Source organism: Canis lupus, chromosome 14 (genome assembly GCF_011100685.1).
Source record: "Canis lupus familiaris isolate Mischka breed German Shepherd chromosome 14, alternate assembly UU_Cfam_GSD_1.0, whole genome shotgun sequence".
NCBI lineage: Eukaryota > Metazoa > Chordata > Mammalia > Carnivora > Canidae > Canis > Canis lupus.
The window spans coordinates 56,231,976-56,244,256 of NC_049235.1; the positions used below are offsets into that span (position 1 = coordinate 56,231,976).

Genomic DNA, 12,281 nt, shown 5'->3' on the forward strand with positions numbered 1-12,281 from the left:
CCTACTTAATTAAGTCAGTGTCATAGCCCGCATCCTACTGTAGACCACAGACATCTGGAACCAGAGGACATATAGTCCAGAAGGCTAACAATGAACTATCAAAAAAGAAGTTAAGAAAATAACCCCATTTACCAAAAATAATAAAATATTTAAGAATAAACTTAACCAAGGAGATTAAAGACTTAGTATTTCAAAACATAAAACGTTGACGAAAAGAATTAAAGAAGATGCAAACAAATGGAAAGACATCTCATGTTCATAAATTGGAAGATTTAATAACATTAAAATGTTCATACTACCCAAAATGACCTATAAGTTTAGTGCAATCCCTATCAAAATACCAGCGGCATTTTTTTTTTTTTTTTTTTTTTTTTACAGAAATAGAAAAAGCAATCCTAAAAGAATCCAAATACCAAATACACTCTTGAGAAAGAAGAATAAAGCTGGAAGCATCACACTTCCTGGTATAAAAATATATTACAAAGTCACAATAAGACAGCATGGTACTGGGGCACCTGGGTGGCTCAGTTAAGCGTCTGCCGGTGGCTCAGGTCATGATCTCAGGGTCCTGGGATTGAGGCCCTCATGAGGCTTCGTGCTCAGCGGGGAGTCTGCTTCTCCCTCTCCCTCTGCCCCTCCCTGCCGCTTGTATGCACTCACGCTGTCTCTGAGAAATAAATAAATAAAATATTTTTTAAAAACATAAAAAGACAGCATAAAGACCTATATTCAATTAAACTGAATCAACCCGTGCATACACAGTCAACTGAAACTCTCGTGGGTGCCAGGAATACACAGTGGGAAGAAGGAGAGTCTCTTCAATGAGTGGGACTGAGAAAACTGGAGATACACAGACAAATGAATAAAATTGCATCCTCGTCTTAGACTGTACACAATGACCAACTCAAGATGGATCAAAGACTTAAAAGTAGGACTTGAAACTGCAAGACTCCTAGAAGACAACACAGAGGGAAAGCTTCATGACATCGGTCTTAGCAATGACCTCTTGGATATGACACCAAAACCAAAAGCAACAGATGCAAATATAGACAAGTGGGATGATATCCAACTGAAAAGCTTCTGGTCTGTACAGGAAACCGTCAACAAAGTGAACAGACAACCTGCAGAATGACGGAAAATTCTTGCAAACCATATAACCGATAAGGGTTTAATATCCAAAATCTATAAAGAACTCATGCAAGTCAATAGCAAAAGAACAAATAACTTGATTTAAAAATGAGCAAAAGGGGGATCCCTGGGGGGCTCATCGGTTTGGCGCCTGCCTTTGGCCCAGGGCGCGATCCTGGAGTCCCGGGATCGAGTCCCATGTCCGGCTCCTGCCATGGAGACTGCTTCTCCTTCCTCCTGTGTCTCTGCCTCTCTCTTTCTCTCTCTCTCTCATAAATCAATCAATCAATCAATCAATCAATCTTAAAAAAAAAATGAGCAAAGGGGGCAGCCCGGGTGGCTCAGGGGTTTAGCGCCGCCTTCAGCCCAGGGCCTGATCCTGGAGACCCGGGATCGAGTCCCACATCAGGCTCCCTGCATGGAGCCTGCTTCTCCCTCTGCCTGTGTCTCTGCCTCTCTCTCTTCCTCTCTGTGTATTCTCATGAATAAATAAATAAAATCTTTTTAAAAAATAAAAATGAGCAAAGGGTTTAAACAGACATTTCTCTGAAGAAGACAGATGGCCAATGAGTATATGAGAAGGTGTTCAGTATCATCAGGGAAATGCAATTCAAAATCAATGAGACAAAAACAAAATAATAAAATAAAAACCCCAGAGAAATATTCTGTTAGGTTAGCTATTATCAAAAAAACCCCAAAAGATAAATAGTGTCAGTAAGGTGTAGAGAAATCAGAAAATCGTACAGTGTTAGTGGGAATGCAAACCGGAACAGCTGCTGTGGAGAACAGCATGGAGGCTCCTCAAAAAGTCAAAAATAGAACTACCATAGGTAGTAAATACCCAGGAATTGGGTAGTAAATACCCAGGAATTCCACGGCCGGGTATTTATTCAAAAGAATTAAAATCAGGATCTTGAAGAGGTGTCTGCACTCCTAGGTTCGCTGTTGCATTTTCACGAAGGCCTAGAGGTGGAGACAACCTCAACGTCTATCAACAGACGAACGGATAAGGAAATTGTGGTCTACGTATATAATGAACTTCTATTTAGCCTGAAATAGGAAAGGAATCTTGGCTTATGTGACAACGTGGGTGAGCCCTGGGGACATTATTCCAGGCGAAGTAAGCTGGTCAGAGCAGATGCCTTTATATGAGGATCCAGAGTAGCCTAACTCAGAGAAGCAGAGAGTAGAATGGTGGTTGTCAGGGGATAGGGAGAGGGGGAAATGGGGAGTTGCTGTTTTTTGTTTTGTTTTTAGTTTTTATTCATTTATTTGAAAGAGCAAATGAGAGAGAGAGCGAGCGAGCATGAGCAGGGGAGGGGCAGAGGGAGAAGCAGACTCCCCGCTGAGCAGAGAGCCCCATGCCGGGCTCCATCCCAGGACCCTGAGATCATGACCTGCCCGGAAGGCAGATGCTCCACTGACTGAGCCACCCAGGTGCCCCCCCCCCCCACAAATTGCTGTTTTTAAAAGGGTATAAAGTTTCGGTTATGCAAGATGAAGACACTCCAGAGATCTGCTCTACAACACAGCCCTTACAGTTAGCAATACTGTCCTGCGCACCCAAAAATTTGTCAAGAGAGTAAATTTCATGTTATCTTTTCTTACCACAGTAACAAAAAAAAGCGTCCCGAAGGATTTGTGGAATGCCTCCTCCTTCCTTCTCCTGTTCTTACCCCGACGGAGAAGTGTGAGTAGCCTTCGTAGAACAAAAAAGGAAGCTGTTCCCTTAGAACTGGGCTTCTTGACCTCGTCGCTGTTGACGTTGCAGGCCAGATAATTGTGGTGAGGGACGGTCCTGCGCATCATAAAATATTTAGCAACATCCCCAGCCTCTACCCACCGGATGCCAGTAGCAACCCCCATCCCACAGTTATGACAACCCAAACTGTGTCCAGAAATTGTCAAATGTCCTCCGGGCGTCCAAACCCCTCCTGATTGCGAAGGAGAAGGACTGCCTCGGGAAGCGCCCCAGCACGCTAGAGCTTTGGCACCCAACGTGGCCACGGGGGCGGGGGGGAGGGGGGGTCAGATGTGGAGCTTGGCGGTGGTGGGACCCGGAAAGCCACCTTTCTCAGGAGCGCAGCATGGCCCTGAGAGCGTGAACGTGCCCCCTGGCTTCCAGCGCCCCGGTTGGCAAAGACCCCCCAAAAGCACAGCTTGTTTTCAGTCTACTTAGTTTTCCATCCCCAACGACATTACAGGGGAAAAGCATCCTGCATTCGTTCCCTGGGCTGGTAACAAATTACCACCAACCGGGTGGCTTAAAACAATAGAAATATCTTTTTTCTGGTTCTGGAGGCCGAAGTCTGCAATCGAGGTGTCAGGGGGGCTGTGCGCCCCCTCGGGGGTCTCGGGAGAGTCCTTGCATGCCTTTTATCATTCCTGGGAAAAGTGGCTCTGGGTGTACGTTGGCCTGGGGCTGCTGCACCCCAATCTGTGTCTCCGCCTCCACCTGGCTTGTCCTCTGTGTGTCTGGGTGTCTCTTGCAAGGACGCTAGTCATCGGGCTTAGGGCCGCTCGGACAGGCCGGGGTGCCCTCGTGCGACAGCCTTAACATCACTGCAGCTGCAAAGCGCCTACAGGTTCCGCGATGTGGACAGACTTTGTTGGGGGCCCCCATTCAACCCATTACATACCCTAAAGCAATGCTCCCTTTTTTTAAACTCAGAGACTGATCTTTCTATGGTTTATGGTTTTTAAGCCCGTGAAACAAAAAAGTGCAGAGAAGTGGGGAGTGCCACCTGTCGTCTGTCTGTCCGAAGGCCCTTTCCTGAGACTTGGCTGCTGACCGGGGCCGCGTCCGCCTCCGACACCTCAGTGTGTATCTCCTGCCGACGGGACGTGCCTCTACTTAACCGCGGCGTCCTCCCCAAACCGGAGAACCCAGCAGTCCCCGGCCCTCCCCAGCGGCCGCGCTCGCGCGTGTGTTCCTGGCCCAACGATCCACCGCAGCACAGTCGCGCAGCGCCGCTGCCCCCTCAGTTTTCCTCCGTGTGAAGCAGCTGCTCAGACTCCCCTGAGCGTCAAAGCCCCGACGGGCCGCAGCCTGAGGGCCGGCCTCGTGGGCTTCCCCGGGGGCCCGATGGCTCAGGACAGCTCCCCGGTCACGCATGGGCTTCCCCATCACTCGGGCGACCTGTGCCCTCCGGGTGCACAATCGCTGGTCACGAAGGTGTGACCCTGTCCCCTCCCCCGTCCCCCTAATGAGTAGGAGGGCAGGACTCTGACACCAACTTGCCGCCTTCCATTGACTTGCAATTCATTCCTGGTTTATCTGTATCTGAAGGACCCACGACCTGGTGTCACCAGGAGGAGGGAGCCCAGCAGGACCACTAGCTACACTGGCGGCCGAGGGGTGGCCCCGGGGCTGTGTCCTTTAGACGTGTCCCCGTCCCTCCGTGCTCCCTTCCTCGCCCCCTGACCCGCCAGGCCTTCTACGCTTGCCTCTGCGCCCTCGGGGGCTCCGGGCTCCTCGGGGGGATCACGCAGGCCTTGGAGAAGGAGGGTGCATGTGCTGGGCATCCTGCAGACTCGGGGCGACCGGCGGGCGCGGCCCTGTCCCCCGCGCTGCCACCCGCCGCTGCCCTGCCGCCGAGCCTCCCCGGAGCTGGCCTCTGCTGGAGGGGGGCACTAGCTGGGGGGGGGCAGGCCTGGGGATGGCCACCTGCCGCGGGGGGACACTGGGGAGACATGGGAGGAGACACAGGGCGGGGGCATGTGGGGGGGGAGAGAGATATGGGGGGGGAGACACGGAGGGGAGAGACACGGGCCAGGAGAGACCTGGGGGGAGAGACCTGGGTGGGGGAAAGAGACACGGGGGGAGAGAGAGATGTGGATCGGAGAGACGGGGGGGGGCAGAGACCCGGGAGGGGCAGACACCCGGCGGAGGGAGAGAGACATGGGGGGGAGAGAGACCTGGCGGTGGGGGGAGAGACCTGGTGGGGAGAGAGATGGGGGGGAGACACGGACTGGGAGAGACCTGGGGGGGGGAAGACCGGGGTGGGGGGGAGAGAGACATGGGGGGAGAGAGACATGGATGGGAGAGACATGGGGGCGCAGAGAGACCCGGGGGGGCAGAGACGGGGCGGGGAGAGAGATACGGGGTGGGGGAGACACGAGGCGGGGGAGACATCCCTGGGAGCTGCAACCCGCCTGGACACCTGCCCGCCGCCACCCGCCCCGTGCCAGGGTCAGTCTCTGGGTGGCGCCGCCGGCCGGGCCGGGGATCAGCAGGTGAGGAGCGAGCGGGCGAGGGAAGGCGAGGCCAGGCGACTAGGCAGGTGAGGCCACGGCCCGGAGGGGAAGCGGACGGAGAGCTTGGTGGCCTCCGGCATCTAGAAGGACGTCGGTCCGTTGAAAGCCTCGCCGCCTTTGCTGCCCGCGCGGCGATTCCACCGGGTTTCTGGCTTCCTGGAACCCGCTGCCCCTTTTGGTGCTGTTTCCAGTGCATTTCCACTTGTTGCCCTCAGAAGAGCCTCTCGAACATTCTCGATGGTCGCGTCGCCGTGCTTCTGTCCAGGGGAGGCTGTCCTCGTGCGTCCTGGGACAAGGACACACGCCTCTCGCCTCCCGGAGGCGCCTGCAGAACTCTCTAGAAGCAGCTCCCCCTCGGCCGGGCACACGAGGGCGGGGCCCTTGCCCACCGCCGCTCACACCCACAGGCCCGGCCCTGCCCCTGCCTCCCCGTCCCACCCCCTGTCCCTCCGAAACATAATGAAAACAGCATGTGAAAAAAAAAGCTCCATGTCCCAGAGCTTAGGGGCCACTTCTCAGTGCTAATCGCATTGTGCCCTGGCTTTGACCCCCGTCCCGAAGCCTCATCCCCCAAATCTGGAGGCCTCACCTCCCTTCCTGAGGCAGCCTGGGCTCCAGGCCCTTCCTTACCTGCTCCCAGGCAGCCTGTGTCGGGTTCGTGTCCCGCCCACGGGCCGGCCGCCTGCCCCCGGCTGCCCCCGCCTGCCCCCGCCTGCCCCCAGCTGTCCCCCGGCTGCCCCCAGCGCCCTGCCCTCGCCCTCCCTGGGCCCTTCTCCCTCCAGCCAGGTCCCACAGCCCATTTAAAAATGCGTTTCATTAACGGTGCATTAACTCCCAGGCTCGGGTGTCTCCCCCTTGGGCCCAGCCCCGCTTCGAGCCGCACTCGCTCACCTGCTCCCTCTCCCCAGGACACCACCGCACCCGTTTTTCCTCTCTCTCTGCTGCCTCCTGTCGGTGTCCTCGTCGTGGATTTCAACGCGTGGCGCAATACGTCCACAGAAGCCAGTGCCGCTCCAGCCTTCCCTCTCCCCGAGGCCACCGTTCACCATCTCCCCACCCTCTTCTTGACAGAGTTTATGCCCAACACGGTCCCACATTCCCTCTCCAACCCCCAGATGCGGTCCCCACACGTCCTACTTTTTCAAAGGAAAACGACGACTGCCCGTCCCCTAATCCCAATCTGCCCACACGGCCCCGGGAAGCCTCCTCTTGTGACCTTCATGACTCTCCTTCCCCGGCTTCTCCTTGGGCTCTCTGACCCGATTTCCTTTGTCGCTCTCTAAATGCGGGCCTCTCCCGAGGTTCTCCTCTTGGTCCCGGGAGGCCTTCTTGCTTTGCTTCCCTCCCGGCGGCCTGTCATTCTCCCCCTCAGCCTCAGCCTCACCCACACGCCGGTCGCTCCCCCGCCCACGCTGACTCCCCCAACTCCTCTGAGCGTGGCCTACCTTTCCCACCGCGAGTGGGACACCTCACTTCACACTTGGCCTGTCTCCAACTGAACTCGGAGTCTTCACCCTAAAAGTCACCCGTCTTGTGCACATGACCCTACCGACCAGCCACGTACGTAGGAACCTTAGAGGGTGACGCCCCGGGTCATCAGCAGCTCATGCTCCCGGCGGCCGCGCGGCTGGTGTCCGGTCTGTGATTCGGGGCCTACTCCGTCCCCCAGCTCCACTGCCGCCGCCATCTTCCTGGTTCGCCCACCTCTAAACTCCTCGCTTTTCGCTTAAAAACAGAGATTTGATCATCCTGTCCCTGCCTCAGAGATAGCGCTGGTTGCTCATGGTGAGCAGGGAAAGGCCCAGGCTTCTTGGGAGGCCAAAGGCCTCCGTGGTATCCCCGGCGCCCTGCCCACCGCGCCGTTGGTGCCCCTCGCTCCGGCCGCGTGGGCCTCCCCGTTGTTCCTCGAACCCGTTTTTCTTTATCCCACGCCCCCACCTGCTATTCCTTCTGTCAGATATATCTCTTCACTCTCTGCCACCCCAAATGGTCCCGCGGGTCAACATTCAGGTCGACGGTCATCTTTTCCGTGAAGCCTCCTTTGATCCTCCCCGGACAGCAGTTGCTTCTCCTGTTTCTCCTTAGGGGGTAACTTCTGGCCCTAGTTACTTCTAGGGGTTTTACTTCTCCCCGAGGTCACACAGCTCGGGGAGTGGAAGAATGAGAGCATGGACCGGGGCTGGGTTACCCCCGAGCTCAGTGTCTTTGCTCTAGACCAGTTGTTCCCAATCTTCTCTGTGCCTTGAAATCACCTGGGGAGATGATTTCAAGACTATTGGTTTGCCCAGACATCGTGGCTGAGTCGGGATGGAGCGCAGCCAGGCGTCAGGGGGCGCGTTTCATTTCTCGAGCTGCCCGGGTAGTTCTAATAGGGAGCAAAGTCTGGGAAGCGCTGCCCTAGGCCCTTCAGCATCCAGCACACAGGTGCGTTTAAATATATGTTTGCCCTAAATATTTTCTCCGAATGCTTTTCTGCTCCACTGGACACTTTATCCCTAAATTCTAAGGTTGGCCAAAATTCAAATGCAAAAACAAGCAGAGAAAGAAATGAATTATCTGGCTAAAATCTCCAATTGAAACTTTCCAAATCAATATAAAGAAATTAGCACAGGCCAAAGTTGTGTGAACCGATTGATCTTCAATTGCCTTGCTCTGGGGAGAGACCCGGCCTCCTCCTGGGCACCCTCCCGCCCTTCTTCATTGTCATCACTCAGCTGCCACGCGTTGCCATGACTTGTCTCCACAGCCCGACCCCAAGGCAGAGCCTCCCTTCTTTGGAAGAGAAGTTGAGACGGGGCAGGGAAAGCATGTATAGAAGGTGTGGACCGTGGCAACGATCAGTTCACACTCCCTGAGTCGTCGTGTTGTCCCGTGGCAGGCTGTCACAGCCACGCACTGCTCCAGAAATTGCTGGAAAAAAAAAAAAATCTCACTGGGTCCGTCGCTCCCTATACTGCAATTACTATCCTTTTTGCATAATTTAAGGTTATTTTATTAGAGCCAAATTTATGGAAAAAAATTGAAAACTGTACTTTAAAATGTTTTGTCCTATTTAAGACTTATTTATGACTTTTAGTATTAGATTCTATCAATGAGGAAACGTCACCTGATAAAACTGTGCCGTGAATTTATGTGAACTTCCTGTCTAATTAGTAGGATGCGCGTTCTTATCGAATCCAGTTAGAGCTTCCGTTGTGCTGTGTATAAGAGGCCAACAGGAGACCTTCCAGCATCTATGAAGGCCGAACCCTCTTCTCCGACGTCTGTTGGATTCAGGTGTTGATTATTGCTAGCAATAATCTAGAACACATGAGAGATGTAGACGTCACTTATGCTCAAAGGTTGGGGCTAATTAGATCATTCATTCCCCGGACTCGATCTGGAGTCCTCCCGAGGAGGCCGCTGGGGCGCCCGGCGTGTAGCACAGAGCTCAGTGCCCTTTGAGCCTAGCGACTCGCAGAGGAGCGTCACTTTCTAAAGATGCCTAAAGCGAAGTCACAGGGTCTCAGCTAAGTGACCTGCTTGGGTGGTGATTGAGGAGACGTTGCAGGGCCTCAGGTGGTTGAAGGCCAAGTACCTGTGGGCCAGAGGGCGGGCAGGAGAGCCCGGTGGAGGCCCTGCTCTGACTCTCGGGCCTCAGCTGCTTCGATGATAAGATGAGAGAATCAGATCAGAAATGTATCCCAAGGCCACCCCATCCGTCCTCTGTAGGGATCTGGGGGTGTGTGAGAGTTCGCGGGGTGCGTGGCCATGCAGGCCTTCCGGCCACGAGGTGTGTGTTCACCTGGAAGCCGGGAAGCGCTGGCAAGAGGATCAGCCAGGGGCCCGCTAGGAAACAAGCAGCGTACCGCTGTGTTAACAGAGACTCTTTAATGGGGAGAGTTCGAGACCAGGTTCTAGAGACATAAAGGGGCCTCGGAGGTATTTCAGAGGCAGGAAGTTGGGGAAAGAGCAGCAGCCCGTAGGGGGTGGGGAACCGAGAGCAAAGGTTGGATCAGAAGTTAGAACCTTGGAGAAGAGGTCCCAGAGCTGGTACAGGGGTCCTGCAGGATGGTGCTGGTGCCTCTTAGAGCCACAGCGAGGATGGGGGCGGGGGAGGACCTGCACACGGGATGAGCTCCCGCTGCAGAAGGAACTCTTGCTGGACGGCCCTACCCCTCGCGGTGTCCCTGCAGTGCCTCCTTCTGGAAGAGCTGCCAAGGAGCAGCTGGCGAAACGGAACAGGGGTGTGCAGCCTGGGTGCAGCCTGGGTCCAGCCCCCAGCCCAGCCCAGAAGGGTGGGTTTGAGACCCAGAGACAGCAGTCTAATAACCAGTCCTGGAAGGAATGGAAACAGGGTCGACTACGAGCCGGGAAAATAATTTAGGCCAAATGGTAATAATATCTACTACGTCCAAGGGGCCACTTGGTATCGTTTTGCCCACTCACTCATGAGTCCTTACTGTGGCCTTAGGCGGTGAGTTCCATGACTCACCTAGGCTAAGTACCCCACCACCACCACCACCGTGCTGGCCCAGCACGCGGGGTGGACAGGGTCTGCCCACAGGGCTGTCCAATGGCGAAGCCCTGCCCTTCCCACGATGCACAGTGTTTGCTGAAAATGTGCTTGTGCATCCAGCCAGCCGTGAGCAGCTTGACTAGGAAGGTGCAGATAGACTTGGAAAGGTGGTTCGGGCTAATTTATGGAGGGGCAAGGGGTCTGGGCCTTTTAGGTAATGGGAACCAGTGAAAATTTTGGGATATGGCAGTGAAATGGAGGGTTGTTTGGAGCAAGCAAGATGATTTATAGAGAGAGGCATCTGGGCCAGCGGGGCTCAGTGTGAATTATAGTCATTTAGAAGTGAGGTGAGCAGGGCCTCGGTCTAGGTGGTGACAATGAGAAAGAAAAGGAAGGATAGAATGAATGAGAATGGATAGACACAGATCTTGCCTGAGAAGCAGAACTTAGATAATTCTGAAGTTTTGGGATGTAGAAAACTAGCAGAATAATGACGCTGCCCTTTGAAGCAGGTCTGGGGATTCTGGAACGACTTCCCGCCACCTGGCCCGCTGCCCCACTTCCCAACAGACCGTGACAGCACAGGGCCCCCAGGCTCTGCTGTCTCATCCTGGATTATCATCAGCAAAGTTGAAAATTTAGAATTAAGAGGTAACTACTTAAGGCATAGTCAGGGAAAAAATTTGGAGATAAGGAACCCGTTACTGCTGTATATTTTACTTTTTTAAAAAAATATGGAATGCTTCACGAATTTGCACCTGATCCTCGTGCAGAGGCAGTGCCAATATGGTCTGTATTGTGCCAGTTTTAGTATCGTGATGCTGAGCACGCTGTGTATTTTACTTTGTCCAAATTAGTTAACAGTGTGGCTACGAGTTAATTGGGATAATGGATGTCAATGGTTCTCTAACTTGTTTTCATCATAATCACCAGGAGAAGTTTTAAATAATAGCTCATCTGGGCCCATCTTCAGAGTATCTGATTCAATTCATCTGGGACAGGACCTAATTTTATTATTTTTTTTGCAGAGAGCGGGGTCCTGGTGGGGGTGGGGCCAGCCGGGGGTGGGGGGTGGGGGGGTGGCGTGGTAGAGGGTGTGGCCGGGACCTAGTATTTAAAAACTTTTTTAAAATTAGCATCTCTGGTTATCTGTTCTAATGCCCTCTCACAGACATTCTCTACTGACCCCAAGGTGTCGCCAATGCAGACCCCAGGCCCAGGGTTGTCAGTGCAAGAGGACTCACCCAGGACTAGCTTACCCCCATAAGGGCGGTGATGAGCATCTTGTAAGATAAAGTGGCCAGAGAAAAGATCCCTGCTTACCAGTAGAGGCACAGCCTGGTAGGCATTTTAGATTTGCATGGCCTCAACCAAAAAAACACATTTAAAAAAATTTATTTATTGACGAGAGACAGAGAGAGGCAGAGACCCAGGCAGAGGGAGAAGCATGCTCCCTGTGGGGGGCTGGATGTGGGACTCGATGCCAGGACCCCGGGTCACGCCCTGGGCCCAAGGCAGATGCTCAACCACTGAGCTAAAAGAAGAGCAAGAACCTATTGCTCTCTTTTTAATTTTATGTGGCTCCTGCGGGGATCTCTGAGAGGGACGGACTCTGCATGGGACTGCAATTCTTAGAAGGGCGCCCGTTATATTTCAGCGGTCCCCATTCACCCACAGGCAGGTACGAAGGTCAGCACTTAGGGCAAAGGATAATCAAAATTACCCTTGAAATCTCCTTATAAACATAGGAAGGGGGTGGAGCTCTACTCCCCTTTCAACAGTTTTTTCTAGTATTAAAACAGATCCCTTCTCCTCTGAGCCCGTAGGAGATGGATTGTGTTTAAAAAGGACCATTTGTGCCTAAAAAGAGTATCTTTAATACAAACTTCACACCCAGAGGGCTGAGAGGCTCAAGTCAAGAGAGGCTGAGTGCAGAGGGCCCAGATTAGCTGTTGAGGCTGGCGTATCTGGGTGCCGTGACTAGAAGGTTCTGGAACGAAGACCCAAGTCCCTCTTGTGGGAGCAGACTCCTTTCCTTATGAGAGGAATCATTGGTGTGGCTGGGCTTAGCTATGTTAATGTAAAGGCACCAGACTCTCCTTGCCTAAGAAAAAGATGTCATAATTAAAAAAATTTTTTTTGGCTTATCAGTTTGCAAAAGGAGCTCTGGAGCCTTCTAGGGAATGAATTCAAGACCTCATGTTCTTCTTCCGGAGTTGAAATTAGGGAATCCTGTTTTTAAGAGGGTGGCACTAACAAGTCATCTGCTGGCATGAGAGGACTCCAAAGCCCCAGAGGGGAATGTCTCATGAGAGTATCTGCTGGTGATACAGGATGGGCAAAAAAAGGAAAGTTCCAGCACAACACATGGTGAGACTGAGGAACCTCCGGCCCCAGC

General features: G+C 53.4%; 1 long non-coding RNA gene and 1 other non-coding gene across 2 annotated transcripts; both read right to left on the bottom strand.

The window, feature by feature from the left end:
• Positions 1-349: 349 nt before the first annotated feature.
• LOC111098849 lies at positions 350-7,481 on the bottom strand. The gene is made up of 3 exons (XR_005369244.1): positions 6,831-7,481; positions 2,737-2,926; positions 350-667 (listed from the first exon to the last, which is right to left on the bottom strand). It is a non-coding gene; the product is annotated as an uncharacterized LOC111098849 (long non-coding RNA).
• A 3,130-nt stretch (positions 7,482-10,611) lies between these two features.
• LOC119867727 lies at positions 10,612-10,714 on the bottom strand. The gene has a single exon (XR_005369870.1). It is a non-coding gene; the product is annotated as a U6 spliceosomal RNA (small nuclear RNA).
• Between the last annotated feature and the right edge of the window lie 1,567 nt (positions 10,715-12,281).